General features: G+C 43.1%; 2 non-coding genes across 2 annotated transcripts; both read right to left on the reverse strand.

The window, feature by feature from the left end:
- Positions 1-492: 492 nt before the first annotated feature.
- Positions 493-611, reverse strand: LOC140491710 (5S ribosomal RNA). Its single transcript, XR_011963382.1, has one exon. It is a non-coding gene; the product is annotated as a 5S ribosomal RNA (ribosomal RNA).
- A 10317-nt stretch (positions 612-10928) lies between these two features.
- On the reverse strand, positions 10929-11047 carry LOC140491720 (5S ribosomal RNA). Its single transcript, XR_011963391.1, has one exon. It is a non-coding gene; the product is annotated as a 5S ribosomal RNA (ribosomal RNA).
- Between the last annotated feature and the right edge of the window lie 2049 nt (positions 11048-13096).

The raw sequence follows: 13096 nt of genomic DNA on the forward strand, positions 1-13096 counted from the left end.
CTGATGTGTAATAATCATCATTACAAGGATTGAACTTGCTGTGTTTGCTGACCCATTCTTCCTGCCGTAACCATATCGATCCAGTGTTGTATGAACTCGACCGGTGAGTGCAGATATTGTAAAACACCCTTCACCTGACAAGCCCTCACCACAACGTTGTTGCTTTCAGACCCTATCCACACCACTAGTTAGACGATTGTTAGAAAACAGGGGAACGCTGACATCGATCAGGGAAGTGTGATCATCGAAAGTGAGGCATCACTTAATAAAAACCACGGTTTGTGCTCTTCAATAAAATACTCGCTGCTTTGGTGTTCCTGGTGCGTTTGCTCCAATCTCAAGCAGTAATGATGTGTTTGTGTATTGGGGGAAGAAGTTGAACAATGAAATTGGGCAAGAAAAAGTGAGACGAAGCGAGTAGTTAAAAGGACGTTGCTTGATGAATGGGAGTGTGAGAGTGCGAAGCTGTGAGCAACCTCTGGTGGCTGCAAAAGCCTACTGCACCTGGTATTCCCAGGCGGTCTCCCATCCAAGTACTAACCAGGCCTGAGTCTGCTTAGCTTCCGAGATCAGACGAGATCGGGTGTTTTCAGACTAGTATGGCCGTAGGCACAGACTGCTTCCATTTCTGCTTCCTTAAAGGCGCACACTGCTGCATTTACAACAACATTTTGCCATTCAATCATACTGCACCAAAACATTTCTTTTTCCTTTGCCTTTCTATTCTCCCATCTCCATCTTCAGTTCCTCTACTTCACCCTAGACACACACACACACACACACGTTTATTACACAACAGGATCAACTCTTTCACACTCACTCCACTCCATTTCATTACATGCCCATCCAAACTGCTTCACAAATAAACTCCTTTCCAAATTATAACCACAGCAACATACACACACCACAACGCTGTTTAGCCCCTACAACCTCTGCCTCCATTCAAACATCATGGCTCAGCTCTTGCCCAACTTCATATACAAGCCTCTGGCCCTTGGTACCTTTGAGAAACAAAGCTCACACACCTCAATAATTGCAGTCCGAGACAAAATCTGAATCAGCAGTGTCCTTTAGTTTACACTTGCAAGTGGGTGAGATGTCCAGTGCATATAAGGTAGAGGACATACACACCAAGTTCAATTCATATAAATATTATGTATGATTTGATGTCTTTTGTTTTACATTGCTCCTCCCCTGTTTACATCTTCCACTTCCCTAAGACCGACCCCCTTTACCCCTGTTTATCTCTTGCCTTATCCGGCCTTGTCTGTGACAAAATGCTTATTCCTGGCCTCACAAGCCTGTTTGACCTCATCCTGCTGTAGGTCATCGTTAGGCAGATTCTTTCTTCATCATTATCTACCCCCTTCATCTGTGCCTTTCCCGAGGCCGTTCTGATCCCTATGACCCTTTTAATTGGGGTTTGTTCCTGTGTTTTTGTAAAAGTGGGAAGCAGATGTTTATACCTACTGTTTGTACAGGCGTATCTAGCTTAACTTCATCCCCTCACAACATCTTATCTATTTGCCCGTAACGTTTTAATGGCACATCTCATTCTAACATACAATTTTAGCTAATACAAAAACAATTATATATTTCCTCCACATCGTTTCCATTCTTGTTTACTCAGCTCGTGGCAAAAACAATTACACGCTGGTGTGAGTTCACTTTACTTTGTAAAATGGAATTGCAGAAGTAACATTAATTTACCTATATCCCACAATTTCCCCCTTTTCTTTTAATTACTATTTGTTATCTTCTGCATTTTTCTTTTAGGGGCACCTGTTTCATCAAGGCTGTTTCAATCAGTCTTTGGGTGAGCCCTCGTATACAGGGTATGATACAACAGCCAATGGCCACCAATACCCCGACTACTACTATCAGGGAAGTAAGGATAGAAACCACCATCCCCTTCTGCCTTCCAATCCAGGACTCAAGCCATCCTGTGAGAGATGTGTCTACTCCTGCATTCTCAGCCAATTCCTCTGCTAAGGTAGTCAATCCTCTTAAGACCAGAGTAATTGAACCATCAGGTGCAGTGTTATTAGGAATAATGGTACAACAACTTCCTCCTAACATCACACACACCCCCTTTTTCTGCTAAAATCCTATCAAGGGCCATTCTATTTTCCCATGCCATCCTACTTGTCGCATCAAGCTGGTCTGATAGTCCTTTAACCACATCTCTTGTATAAGTTATAAATCGCTGTTGATTATAGAAAATGTAATTTATCCAATCTACATTTTTATTAATTGTTACCCAGCAGAAGAGAGCTGACTCAAAGCCTGCTGCAATCTGGTTACGACCCTTGGATTGATCAGGTACCCCCCTAGGGACTCCGACCGAATCGAGATAAATCCTGTCATCGAAAGAAGTGTCTAACAGTAATCTCTTACCCCTTCGCTTCTTCCCACCTATCTTTTCCTTCTCAAATGCCAGGGTAAATGGAATTGCCAATTGTACAATTGCACATATCCCTCTCCAATCTGGAGGTAGCGTGGGTCTCAATATTTTGCCTCCACAGTCCCACCACAGATCCGCTCGGGGAACCTTCAATGCTGAGTAGTTCCCTCCCTTCTCCGTTTCGGTAACACTCTTAATTTCTGTACATAATTTCAGCTCCCCCAAATCATTCGACCGACTTGTACCTCGTCTACGCACACACGAGGTGTGATTTCCAACTGTGGCAGAAAACAGGGGGGGAGCTTTTGCATCTTTCTTCTCCAAGGGAGGGAACATCAGAGATAGGGGAGGTACAATTCCTATCATTCCATGCAGTCTCATCCTGATACAGGGCTATCATACATTTCATGCCCTTCCTGTCCCCCTTCCACCCGAGCGGGAAGGGAACCCCCTGGGCCACTGGCCGACTGGAGGCGCATGCATAGCAATTGCTTTTGTTCAGACTTTTCACAGTATACTTTACCCATTCAACCCAGGCATTTGCATCCCCGTACCCAGTTTCTATTTCAATGGTCTGTTTCAAGTCCTTTACCTCTATAAATTTTACTACTTCAGGATCATCAGGAGGGGTGAAAGATTGTATCTTCTTACCCAGTATTTCTACCCGTTTTCCCTGTCCTACGCTAATTTGAAAACAATAGCCCAAGAAATCCTTCCCATTTGCTTTCATTTCTATCCCAAACGTTTCATTTCATTGTATCTCATAGGTGCCCCCCCCCCCCAGGATTGATTCATGCCATGTGGTTTTCCTTATCGTTAGGTATATTGGGTTACACTTTTTATCAGGACAATCACGAGCTGGTCGGAAGGGGGCCCGGTGTACTGTGACGAGACCATTATACTAAGTACCATCCCCAAGGCCATCCCCATAGGACTTAAGATGTATCTCAGAGCTGCGGTACTGTCTCTGATTATCTACATCCCCACAATTTACTAACTGCATACATCAGTGTCTATTACTTGTGGATGATCAAATTCAGGAACCGTTAATAATACATATGAAAATGATATTTGACGAAATCCCAACACTAAAAGGGCTAGCATCATAATTCTAGCAGCATTCCCATTATTCTAAACATCATGCTGAAGCACCAAAAAGACTTAATATACAATCTTACAGAAATAATCCCACGCTTGCGTCGCCACTGTATAATGAGTTATTCAAAGTCTCTTTAGTCTGAGTTTCAGCGGGTCTTGCGTTGATTCGGCTGTCCAGACTTCCTCAACTGGAGATTCCACTGGCCCTTTGATCCGAGTGTAGCGAGTCCAGCCTTTCCCCACCGTCCTTATTGCCGTTTCGGTAGTCAAAAGAGCCTGGTACGGCCCTTCCCAATCCGGCTGTAATTTAGTCTCTGTCCATGATTTTACTAAGATTCAATCGCCCGGCTGGTTGGGATGAACGGTGAATTCAAGGGGTGGAGTCTGTGCCAATAAACCCTGTTTCCTGAGGAAAGACAAAGAGGAGGACAAGCCCAGTATATACTTCTTTAAGAACAACTCTTTAGTTTCGGGAATTGCCAATTCTCCATTCGTTCCCAAGTAAGGTAATCCAAATAAGATTTCATAGGGGGATAGTCCCAAATCTTTCCTTGGGGCTGTTCGTACTCACAAGAGAGCTATAGGTCAACATTTGGTCCAAGGGAGTGTGGTTTCTATGATCAATTTAGAGAGCTGTCGTTTGAGTGTTTGGTTCATTCTCTCAACCCTTCCCGATGATGGCAGGTGCCAAGGAGTATGGAACTCCCAGGAAATTCCCAACCCTTTCATTACCTCTAAAGTGTTACCGGGGGTAAAGTGAGTTCCTTGGTCGGAATCAATATGGTTCACGAGCCCATATCGGGGAATTATGTGCTCCAATATTGTTTTAGACACTCCACTCACAGTGATGGTAGCTCGGGGGTATGCCTCAACCCAACCAGATGGATGATCTACTATGACTAGCATATATTTTAGTCTCCCTACCCTGGGGAGTTCAGTATAATCTACTTGTATACTCTGGAAAGGTCTCAATCCTAGGTCTTATTTACCTTTCTTATTAACTTTCTTATTTACCTTTCTGCATATGATACATCCCTCACATATTTGTTTAGCAATTGTATATATTCCTTTACATCCATATTCCCTAAGAACTAAATCACACATTGCTTGTACTCCCCAATGGCTGCCTTGGTGTAGGACAGCCATAATCTCTCACATCATCATTTTGTTTAACATTCTCCTCCCATCAGGTAACCTCCAATGCCCGTCTGCTGTTTTTACAGCTCCTAAATCTCTCAATTCATTTTCTTCGCTTTCAGTAAATATAGGAGCTTCCCGAGGACCTGGAACAGTTGGTATTAGGGAATGGATCACCACTTCTTGTGGGTTCAGGGCTGCTTCCTTAGCCACTTCATCGGCTAATCTATTTCCCCTAACTTCTAGTTCATTTCCTTTCTGATGACCATTTACATGCACTACTGCTATTTCTCGGGGAAGTAATAGGGACTCCAAGACTCGTTTAATCAATTCTTCATGTACTAATTCTTTCCCTCGGCTATTGATCAGCCGTCGTTCCTGCCGTATCTTACCGAAAGTGTGCACAACACCAAATGCATATTCAGAGTCAATGTATACTGTTCCCTCTTTATTCTCCAATGTCCTAAGGGCTCTTTCCAATGCATAGAGTTCACATGTCTGAGCTGACCACCCATTTGGCAACCGTCCTGCCTGCACCACACTACTGTTTGTCCCAACTACGACTGCATACCCATTATGTCTTTTCCCTTCAGTCACCCGGGATGATCCGTCTATAAAAGGTCTAGCCTCTGCATGAAGTGGAACATCTCTCAGGTCCATGCGGACCTTGGTTTGGTATTCTATAATGTCAAGGCAATCGTGCCCTGGATTCTGAGGAGAGTCTCCTTCCCCTTTCCAAAGAAAGGCAGCTGGATTTAAACAATTGTCAGTGACCAACACTAGATCATCCTTTTCTATTAATATTGCCTCGTATTTCAGAATCCGCGAGTCTGTCAACCATCGCCCAGCTTTTTGGTTTAGGATTGTTCTCACTTGGTGTGGAGTGCTTACTATTAGGGCTCCCCCAAATGTAAGCTTTCTGCTTTCCTCCACCAACAGTGCAGTGGCAGCCACGGCCTGCACACACTCAGGCCACCCCCGGGATACTGGATCCAGTAGCTTCGAAAGATATGCTACTGGTTGTCTCATTCCTCCCCACCTCTGGGTCAATACTCCCAAAGCTGCTCCCTTATCCACGGTAGCAAAGAGATTGAAAGGTTTATCTAGAGAAGGGAAGGCTAACACGGGGGCATGGGTCAGATCTCTTGAGTTTCTCAACTAGTTCTTTTTCATCATCATCCCAACTTAGACATTTTGGTTCCCCCTCTAATAGTTTGAGATATAATTTCTTTGTCTTCTGTGCATAGGGATCAATCCACAATCTGCAATAACCCGTTAGACCCAAACATTTGCGTAACTCCCGTTTAGTGCTGGGCAGTGACATCCCCACTAATCCCTCTATCCGTTCCGGGCTTATCTTTCGCTTTCCCTCACTAACTAAATGTCCCAAGTATTTCACTTCTTGCTCCACATATTGTAGTTTGTTTTTAGATACTCTCAGTCCCTGCTGACCCAGGAAATTCAATAATTTGTTAGTGGCTTCTACTACTCTTTCTCTTCTTTTTCCTGTTACTAAGAGGTCGTCTACATACTGCAACAGGGTGGTCCCCTTGGGGCTGCTAAATTTCTCCAACGTTTGTTCTAACATCTGTCCAAATAAATTCGGGGATTCCGTAAAACCCTGGGGGAGCACAGTACACCGGTATTGCTGTTTCTGTCCTGTCTTAGGGTCTTCCCACTCAAAGGCAAACATATTCCTACCTTCCTCTGCCAAGGGACAAGCCCAAAAGGCATCCTTTAAATCTATCACACTAAACCATTTGTGGTCATGAGGGATCTCACTTAATAAGGAATAGGGGTTTGGTACCACTGGGTGCCTGATCTGTACTATGCGATTTAATGTTCTCAAATCCTGCCCCAATCGATAAGTTCCATCGGATGTCCGCACTGGTAGTATTGGGGTATTATAAGGAGACATACATGGCTCCAACAGTCCATCTCTAATCAATCCTTCAATTACTGGCTGCAGTCCTCGTTTACCTTCTATGGAAATGGGATATTGTCGTTCACAGACAACGTCCCCTTTTTCCTTTTTTTTAAAATTTACTTCAAGGGGAGGGATCTGTAGTTTTCCACAATTCCCTTCCCTAGCCCATACAATAGGGTCTATCTCTCTCTCCACATCCTTTGTCAACATTGCCTTTTGTACAACTAATTCTTTTTCCTGAATTCCAATCCCCAGTTCTAAGAGGATAATTAAGTCTCTCCCTAATAAGTTACTTCCTATATCAGGGATATACAACAGTTCCCCTGCGACCCTATCCTTAGGACCTTCTATCATCATAGGTTCAACTACTGGAACAGTAAATCCTTCCCCTTTTACCCCCGAAACAGTAATTGACTGTGTTGACATTCCTACTTTCTTTGGTTTAACATTCAGCGATGACCGTGCTGCCCCAGTATCTACTAGGAAGACTACCTCTTCCCTATAGGGTCCCACCTTCAGGTTTATCAAGGGTTCCTGGTGGGCCCCCGAGGGCAGGAACCCCTGACACTCCTATTCTTCAAAATTCATAAGCGGAATTGCCCTCTCTTCCCTTTTCAGAGCAGGACATTCCCGCTTAAAGTGCCCTATCTTTCCGCAATAATAGCATCCTGCCTGTGGAGACCTCCAGCTCTGCCCCTGTCGCTCGAACCCTCTATCAAACGCTCCCCCTTGTCCTCTCTGTCCGACATGCTGCCACCCACCGCTCCGGTTGGTCACTATCGGTTCCATTCTTTTCTTAACTACCTCATCAACCGCAGCTACCATCATTTTCACCTTCTGTTTCTGTCTCTCATCCTCTCTCTTTACAAACACTTTCTGTGCCTCTCTTAACAATTCATCTAATGGCTTTTCACTCCACCCTTCTATCTTCTGTATCTTTCTCTGTATGTCTGGCCATGCCTTTGTCACAAAATGTACTTTCAAAAGACCCTGTGCCACAGGGTCCTCAGGGTTCATTCCAGAATATTTCTGCATTGAGTCTCTTAATCTTTGCAAGAAAGCTGAGGGAGTCTCACCTTTCTCCTGTCTAACTTCAAAGGCTTTCGTCAAATTCTGTGACTTTGGAACTGCCTCTCTTATTCCTTTTAGAATCAGGTCTTTCAATTCCCTCATTTCTTCTCTATGCTCTGGGTTTTGGTTTTCCCACTGGGGGTCTCTGAGGGGAAACTTCACCTCTCCCTGTCCAGCATCCCCATCTCCAATGGGGTGTTCCCTGTCCCATATTTTAATGGCTGCTCCCCATATAAGTCCCCTTTCTTCCCCAGTAAATAATATATTCAAAATAGACATTAACCCAGCCCAGGTATACAGACTGGGCCCCAAAAATTGATCAATTTGTTCAGACAGCCCTACCGGATCCTCAACCAGGACCTTCATTTCTTTAAATGTTCTGACCTCCCCACTGCTGAGGGGGACACTTACAAACCCAATCTCTTTGTCCCCTATTGGTACCTCCCGAAGGGGATAAGTCATTACGTTCTTCCCCTTTTTCTTTTTTAAAGAAATATTGCAGTATTTCTAGCTCCCCATAACTTCAAACACCAATTCATCAATTCATGCTTGACTAACCTTAAAGCCTGTTCCAAACTTTGTAAATATATTTATATATTTACGTTCATTTATTCAGTATTTAATATTCAAAATGTAAAATGCATACACTTCTCAATTTTGAAATCCACTGTACTCACCCAGTTTTAGTCCCTTAATTTAAATCCAAAATTAGTTTTCTTAAGTAGTGCTGACCAATCATTGCTCAATTACAATACTATAGGTCGTGAAATAATCAGAGCTGCCTTAAAAGAATTTGTCTATTCAAGTTTAACAAAAACTTCTAATGCGTGAACAATGGCCGAATCCAAGGTCACAGATATTAACCATAGAATTTTATTTTTACTACAATCTAATGTTGAACTGAAACTTCAACTGTCCTCCATAAATCGCTTTTATGTAAAGATAAAAGAGATTAGTTAGAAACTGATAGTAAGGCAGTTATGACCTGTGAGAAGAACAGGAGTTATCATTCTTTTTTTTTCATAATCTCTATAGAATCCTTCACCTTTAAAGAAATCATGTTAAGTTTCCATAATAAAAATCAGATTCAAAACAGTCCCGGAACTCAAGCTCCAGGGAATAAAACGCAAACATTCAATCACCAACAAACAAATGTGCATTCAAACCAAATCACAAAGGGTTAAACTTTCTACCAGCTGTACAGCTCTTTTCATTCTCTCTCTCTCTCTCTCTCTCTCTCTCTCTCTCTCTCTCTCATTGACAAATAAATTCAGATATTTACAAACCCAGTCTTTGTCCGACCTGTATTTTGGCCAGAAGAGGCGGGACGAAGAATGGATTCCTTAGTCCATACGAAGCAACAATATTTAATCATCTTTTTCCCCTGTACAAGTATTATTTTCCCAATTCCACAACATCCTCCCCAAAGGACTTTCTGGAGGTATGTTGTAAGGGACCCCGCCTCCAATTCCATTGCTTTTTCCTTCTTTTCTTTTCCCAGAGGCTTTTTCCTTACCCACGGCACAACCCATATTGAGTTCCTTCGTTAGTCCCTTATTAACTACTAAAACTTAATCCCGGCCACCAAGGCAATACTTAAAAGTCAGGTTTCTTACCTTGGTCTGTGCACAGAGTTGCCTGGCCCCTTTGTGCCGTATTGTCGATCGAGCTCCTATCACTGTCTGATTCAGATGTCTCTCTTGTGGGATTCGTACCAGTCGCCCAAGGGAGCAGACCAAACCAGGACACGAGACCGCTCCTCAATGGGGAACGGGACACGTCTTCCCAGTGTCCAAGGCCAGCCACTCCCCCCGGCGATGGAAGAACATCCCGGACAGCCCCCAGTTGTGAGAAACAAAGCTCACACACCTCAATAATTGCAGTCCGAGACAAAATCTGAATCAGTAGTGCCATTTATTTTACACTTGCAAGTGGGTGTGATGTCCAGTGCCTAAAAGGTAGAGGACATACACACACCAAATTCAATTCATACACAACATTTATGATTTGATGTCTTTTGTTTTACATTGCTCCTCCCCAGTTTACATCTTCCACTTCCCTAAGACCGGCCCCCATTACCCCTGTTTATCTCTTGCCTTATCCGGCCTTGTCTGTGACAAAATGCTTATTTCTGGCCTCACCAGGCTGTTTGACCTCATCCTGATGTAGGTCATTGTTAGGCATATTATTTCTTCATCATTATCTGTGCCTTTCCCGAGGCCGTTCTGATCCCTATGACCCTTTTAATTGGGGTTTGTTCCTGTGTTTTTGTAAAAGTGGGAAGCAGATGTTTATACCTACTGTTTGTACAGGCGTATCTAGCTTAACTTCATCCCCTCACAACATCTTATCTACTTGCCCATAATGTCTACCTTCTGACATACAGTTTTAGCTAATACAAAAACAATTATATATTTCCTCCACATCGTTTCCATTCTTGTTGACTCAGCTCTTGGCTAAAACAATTACACACTGGTGTGAGTTCATTTTACTTTGTAAGATGGAATTGCAGAAGTAACATTAATTTACCTATATCCCACAGGGGCTACTCCTCTTTCCAAATTCCACCTTACTATTGTTAATAGTCTGCACTCTGGAAATGTTATTTCTCTACCTTGGTCAACTTGTAACTAAGGCACAGTGATGTCAATTAGATCGAACCATTCATCACCATTTGTGCCATTATTAGGCCGATCTGTTTGTGAAGGCTTCGGCTGTTAGAGAATAAGCCTTGATTTTTGTACCTGGCATTTTAAATACTCACTCTTTACACTTATCTTATTATTTGCTGCTGATGTGTAATAATAATCATTACAATGATTGAACTTGCTGTGTTTGCTGACCCATTCTTCCTGCCTTAACCATATCGATCCAGTGTTGTATGAACTCGACCGGTGAGTGCAGATATTGTAAAACACCCTTCACCTGACAAGCCCTCACCACAACGTTGTTGCTTTCAGACCCTATCCACACCACTAGTTAGACGATTGTTAGAAAACAGGGGAACGCTGACAGCGATCAGGGAAGTGTGATCATCGAAAGTGAGGCATCACTTAATAAAAACCACCGTTTGTGCTCTTCAATAAAATACTTGCTGCTTTGGTGTTCCTGGTGCGTTTGCTCCAATCTCAAGCAGTAATGATGTGTTTGTGTATTGGGGGAAGAAGCTGAACAATGAAATTGGGCAAGAAAAAGTGAGACCGAGAGACTGAGTGAGTAATTAAAAGGACGTTGCTTGATGAATGGAAGTGTGAGAGTGCGAAGCTGTGAGCAACCTCTGGTGGCTGCAAAAGCCTACTGCACCTGGTATTCCCAGGCGGTCTCCCATCCAAGTACTAACCAGGCCTGAGTCTGCTTAGCTTCCGAGATCAGACGAGATCGGGCGTTTTCAGACTAGTATGGCCGTAGGCACAGACTGCTTCCATTTCTGCTTCCTTAAAGGCGCACACTGCTGCATTTACAACAACATTTTGCCATTCAATCATCCTGCACCAAAACATTTCTTTTTCCTTTGCCTTTCTATTCTCCCATCTCCATCTTCAGTTCCTCTACTTCACCCTAGACACACACACACACACACACACACACGTTTATTACACAACAGGATCAACTCTTTCACACTCACTCCACTCCATTTCATTACATGCCCATCCAAACTGCTTCACAAATAAACTCCTTTCCAAATTATAACCACAGCAACATACACACACCACAACGCTGTTTAGCCCCTACAACCTCTGCCTCCATTCAAACATCATGGCTCAGCTCTTGCCCAACTTCATATACAAGCCTCTGGCCCTTGGTACTGTGTGAAACAAAGCTCACACACCTCAATAATTGCAGTCAGAGACAAAATCTGAATCAGCAGTGTCCTTGATTTTACACTTGCAAGTGGGTGAGATGTCCAGTGCCTATAAGGTAGAGGACATACACACCAAGTTCAATTCATACATAATATTTATATGATTTGATGTCTTTTGTTTTACACTGCTCCTCCCCTGTTTACATCTTCCACTTCCCTAAGACCGGCCCCCATTACCCCTGTTTATCTCTTGCCTTATCCGGCCTTGTCTGTGACAAATTGCTTATTCCTGACCTCACAAGGCTGTTTGACCTCATCCTGCTGTAGGTCATTGTTAGGCATATTCTTTCTTCATCATTATCTACCCCCTTCATCTGTGCCTTTCCCGAGGCTGTTCTGATCCCTTTGACCCTTTTAATTGGGTTTTGTTCCTGTGTTTTTGTAAAAGTGGGAAGCAGATGTTTATACCTACTGTTTGTACAGGCGTACCTAGCTTAACTTCATCCCCTCACAACATCTTATCTATTTGCCCGTAATGTCTACCATTGTTTTACTGGCACGTCTCATTCTAACATACAATTTTAGATAATACAAAAACAATTATATATTTCCTCCACATCGTTTCCATTCTTGTTGACTCAGCTCGTAGCTAAAACAATTACACGTTGGTGTGAGTTCATTTTACTTTGTAAAATGGAATTGCAGAATTGCAGACGTAACATTAATTTACCTATATCCCACAATTTCCCCCTTTTCTTTAATTACCATTTGTTATCTTCTGCATTTTTCTTTTAGGGGCACCTGTTTCATCAAGGCTGTTTCAATGAGTCTTTGGGTGAGCCCTCGTATACAGGGTATGATACAACAGCCAATGGCCACCAATACCCCAACTACTACTATCAGGGAAGGAAGGATAGAAACCACCATCCCCTTCTACCTTCCAATCCAGGACTCAAGCCATCCTGTGAGAGATGTGTCTACTCCTGGATTCTCAGCCAATTCCTCTGCTCAGGTAGTCAATCCTCTTAAGACCCGAGTAATTGAACCATCAGGTGCAGTGTTATTAGGAATAAAGGTACAACAACTTCCTCCTAACATCACACACACACACCCTTTTTCTGCTAAAATCCTATCAAGGGCCATTCTGTTCTCCCATGCCATCCTACTTGTCGCATCAAGCTGGTCTGATAGTCCTTTAACCGCATCTCTTGTATAATTTATAAATCGCTGTTGATTATAGAAAATGTAATTTATCCAATCTACATTTTTATTAATTGTTACCCACCAGAAGAGAGCTGACTCAAAGCCTGCTGCAATCTGGTTACGACCCTTGGATTCATCAGGTACCCCCCTAGGGACTCCTACCGAATCGAGATAAATCCTGTCATCGAAAGAATTGTCTAACAGTAATCTCTTACCCCTTCCCTTTTTCCCCCCTATCTTTTCCTTCTCAAATGCCAGGGTAAATGGAATTGCCAATTGTACAATTGCACATGTCCCTCTCCAATCTGGAGATAGGATGGGTCTCAATATTTTGCCTCCACAGTCCCACCACAGATCCGCTCGGGGAACCTTTAGTGCTGAGTAGTTCCCTCCCTTCTCCGTTTCGGTAACATTCTTAATCTCTGTACATAATTTCAGCTCCCCCAAATCATTC

This window comes from Chiloscyllium punctatum, chromosome 19 (genome assembly GCF_047496795.1).
Source record: "Chiloscyllium punctatum isolate Juve2018m chromosome 19, sChiPun1.3, whole genome shotgun sequence".
Classification (NCBI taxonomy): Eukaryota; Metazoa; Chordata; class Chondrichthyes; order Orectolobiformes; family Hemiscylliidae; genus Chiloscyllium; species Chiloscyllium punctatum.